This window comes from Sardina pilchardus, chromosome 2, assembly GCF_963854185.1.
Source record: "Sardina pilchardus chromosome 2, fSarPil1.1, whole genome shotgun sequence".
Classification (NCBI taxonomy): domain Eukaryota; kingdom Metazoa; phylum Chordata; class Actinopteri; order Clupeiformes; family Clupeidae; genus Sardina; species Sardina pilchardus.
In genome coordinates, this window is record NC_084995.1 from 23,275,690 (window position 1) to 23,279,906 (window position 4,217).

Below are 4,217 nucleotides of genomic sequence, written 5' to 3' on the forward strand. Positions count from 1 at the left end.
ACAGACAAAAAGAAAAATAAAGAAAAAAACATTTAATTGGCTGGAAATCTTAATGATGACATGATTGGTGATTTCTCTTCCTTATACAAGTCGCTGTGGGATGTGATATGATGAGATCAGTGTCCAGATCAGATCACTTTCTGTTGATTTGACCCAAATGTACTGTATGCTTACATAGCCTTACAACTGCTGAACTGACTCTATCAGGGGACTTTATTACGTAATAAAATAATTACAATGATAATGCTTTTATGATTATATGATTCTGTGAGGTCTAAGTTGAACCATTATGAGATGTATTTGTGTATATATGCACTGGACTTGACAGAGTTAATAGGTTAGGGTTATATTTTTTGTTGCTCTTTTTTTCATTTTGAATGTCTTGAATCACAAGGTCATATAACACCTTTACGGATTGGTTTCCTCAGGAAGGAGAAATTCTCTACCTGACATATCGCACAGTTGCACACACACACACACACACACACACAAACAGTACACACACACACACACACAGTACACACACACACACACAGATACACATGTGTTTGTGTGGCTCCCTAGACAGAGTGCATGTTGAGAGACAGATTAAAAGAAGCAGGGGGCATTGTTTCAAAGGGCTTTTCAGAGAACAACTATGTATAAAAACAGATCAAGGGAACCCACAGGTGACTGCTCTCCTTGGCATTATCTCTCAGTGAGAGTCGTGGCTTTGAATGCATCTCTGAATCTGAAATAATGCCTGCCGAGGCCACTGGGAACCAGCATCCTTACACAAAGATGACATGTCTTCTATCACAGTCATTTCCTGTCTATTAACCACATCGTGTATAAGCCGCAGGACAGTGTTTTACGCAAGAAACAAAGCCATATTAATACCATAATAACTACTGTGTATTAACTTCATAGCTGAAGAAATTTTACAAAAAGCAACGTATAAGCCACGGCTAATAGTTGGGAAATTACAGTACTGATTAACAACAAGAAAACATGTACGTTATACCTGCATGTCCCTTGTTTGCCAAATGACTTGTACGCATGTAAATGTGATGATTCGCATAACACTAAAACCCGCATTTGATGACCTTGTCACAAAACTGTTAAGAGACAGGATGTCTGAATTAAGTATGCGCAGTAAAACTGGTCCATCTCTCACTTCCCTGCTGATGGCTGAGCTGCTCTGAAAAGGTGACTGAGCAAAAGAGTCCCATCAGCTCCTCTCATAGATGTCATAGATTAGTCAGTAGATTGAAGCATCTCTAAAACTCTGACTCGTGCTGTGAAAGATGAAAGACTCCAAAGAAGGCTATAATGAGTGTGTCACACTACGGCTCGATCATCGACCATGTGTATGAGCGGGTATGAGTCACCATGAGATTGTTTTGAATGAGGTCGTTTGTATACTGCTGAGGCCATTGGTCTGGTGGTACTTTGTTGTGGACGCTATTCAAGACTGCATGTGCGTGAGAACGAGGTTTGATATGTGTGTGTGCCTTGTGAATGCTGTATATGTCCTTGTTCAATGTGTGTGCGTGTGTTTGTGTGTGTGTGTGCGCGTGTCAAAATATGAGTAACTTAAATAGGCCTATAGCCAGCATGTTTTAGGGCAGTAAAGGTTCTTGTTTCTTGGTTTCTTCAAAACCTCTTACGCTGTTAAAAATCAATTGAATGAAAGTAATTAAAACTGTATGCTGTGTTTGGGGTGTGGTAGCCTCTTAGCCTATGTGCAGACAAGGTATCTGCTCTTCTGTTCTGTTCAGTGTTTCATAGCATAGCATCACCAAGGTGAGTGCTACACAATGGTGGTGGATAGCGTGTAGAAAAGTGTAAATGTATCATGTTGTTGTGGGTGGTGGTGATATGTTACCATTACCATAGGAACACTATAGGATGTTTATAGCATTTTTGACCCACAGAGAACAGGTTCTTGAATCGGTTCTGCTCATAATTCCTTGAACCAACCTGCTTGCAATTCCACCAGTTTTGAACAGGATGTGCCATCAACAGAAGGCGTTGCATGCATAAACAGGACAAAATGATATACATACACAGGAAGTAGTACTGTCATATGACCTTGGTGCCATCAAAATGGTAGACACAAGACTTACTAGCTTAGCCAAAGATTATAAATGGCAGAGAAAGATATTATATTTGGAGCCTCATCCAGGGACCTCAAACCCTTGACCATTTCAGTTAGGCCTACATTTTGAGCATTCCAGTATGGTGAAAATTGACCTTATATCAGGTGTGCACTTGTTATTTATTCTGCTGTGGTGGTCGGTTGCCAGGTATGCCCATCAATATAACAAGGACACGCCTCTTTATGCATACTGGACTCAATCCCCATTTTGCTCCCATAGACATGAACTCCGACAAACTATCTTCCTCTGCCATTGATCATCTTTGGCATAGCTGCGTAATGCTAGTTAACTAGTTTTGTTTACTTCTGACAACAGTTGCTAAGTACAGAGAACAACTGCTTTTAACTTACAGTCCCAGTGGCATTGTGCTTCCTCTCTGGTTCTCTGTGAGTGGAAAAGGGCTATTAGTGATTCCATGGCTCCAAGCAAAGACTAGTGTGAGGCCCCTGTCCAGACTGCTCAGCTCAACGCAATAATTAGTGAAGAGTAACTGTTTGACTGCTTGGAGGCAGCTCTTTTCAGTTAACAAATGCCCAGCACAAGGCATGTCACTACAGACTTACCGTTGGGGGCTAAGCCATCACATACATAGGGCGCCTCAGCCACATCTTCCCCAATAGATAACCTAAGGCCCCAAAGTGTCTGTTCTTTATTACTGTATAGTAGACTGACAAGCTTTGCATATACAACTAATCAAACATATGGTAAATTGAACATTTGAGGTGAACATGTTTTCTTTAAACAGTTCAATTTGAATGATTTGGTACCAACATTCCATTGTAACAGTAATTGCATTGTTACCTTCGTCAAACTCATGTCCCGTTTCACTGTAGGCCTAGCCTACAGGCTATGTTCGCGGAGAACTACAGGACCTCCTCAGACTGTTTGCGATTGTTTGCAAACCTTCGCTTATGTTTGTGAATTTTAAAGCACCTGTTTGCAAACGTTCATAAACGTTTGCCTATGTTTGTGAATTTGAATGCACCTCAGGTCTTCTCAATACGTGTAGTGTGTAGGGTCGACTGATATGACCTCTGAGGGTCTGAGGTTAGATAATCACACCTGCTAAACCATCACTCTGAACACTGATGCACCACAGGGATGTGTGCTGCTGAGCCCTCTCCTCCTTCACTCCCCCTTCAAATACGACTGCACACCTGCACGTGGCTCTAACACCACTGTCAAGTTTGTGGACGACACTGCGATGATTGGTCTCGTTGGTCACCAAATAGCACTTTCATTTCAAATGAAACTAGCATGTCTGAGTTGTTGACTTTATGACCATGAATGCTTTGTTTGTTTCCACACCATATAGCTGCTTTTGCCACAAACCACACACTCAAGCTCAAGTTGTCTGCACTACAGACTGAGGCAACAGTAAGGTTATAGCGTCAGCTTGTGCAAAATGTCCTTACACTGACTATCTTCTTTGCTCTTTCTCTTCTCAAATTCTACTTTGATAAAGCTTCAGCTGTTTCAAAAACTAGCGATTATTGGTGGCTTGAATTGTATGTCATTACACTGGGTGCAAGTATGACCTTCAACAAAATGGAGGGCTAATGTAGACAAGTCCATTAATTGTGAAATGTTTGTGATAATACTTATTGGCCAAAGTAGGCCTACATATTCAAATACACAGCAATTGACATGGACACAGAATTATTTTGATATGATCATCATTCTTTTTTTATATATATATAATATAATCATTAAGAAAATAAACATTAAGAGGACCCCAAGCAATAGCATACTGTATGCATTGTGGTGAAACTGTGAAATGCGCTTGGTGTGTGCGTGTGTGTGTTTGCATGTGTATGTGTGTGTGTGTGTGTGTGTGTGTGTGTGTGCAGCGGTGACAGCTCTCCAACAGACACCTCCAGTCCTCTGTGTGTAACACTCTTTTACAGTGTATGCTAGAGCAGCTACTCTCTTCACAGCTGTGCCTTAACCCCCCTTGACAACCCCACTGTGAAACCACAGCCAAATTCTCCAAAAGCTTCTTATTCCAATTCTCTCAAACATGTGTGATATACCGCATTTCTTGCAGTGTTTGCCAATAGTACTATACATCATGAT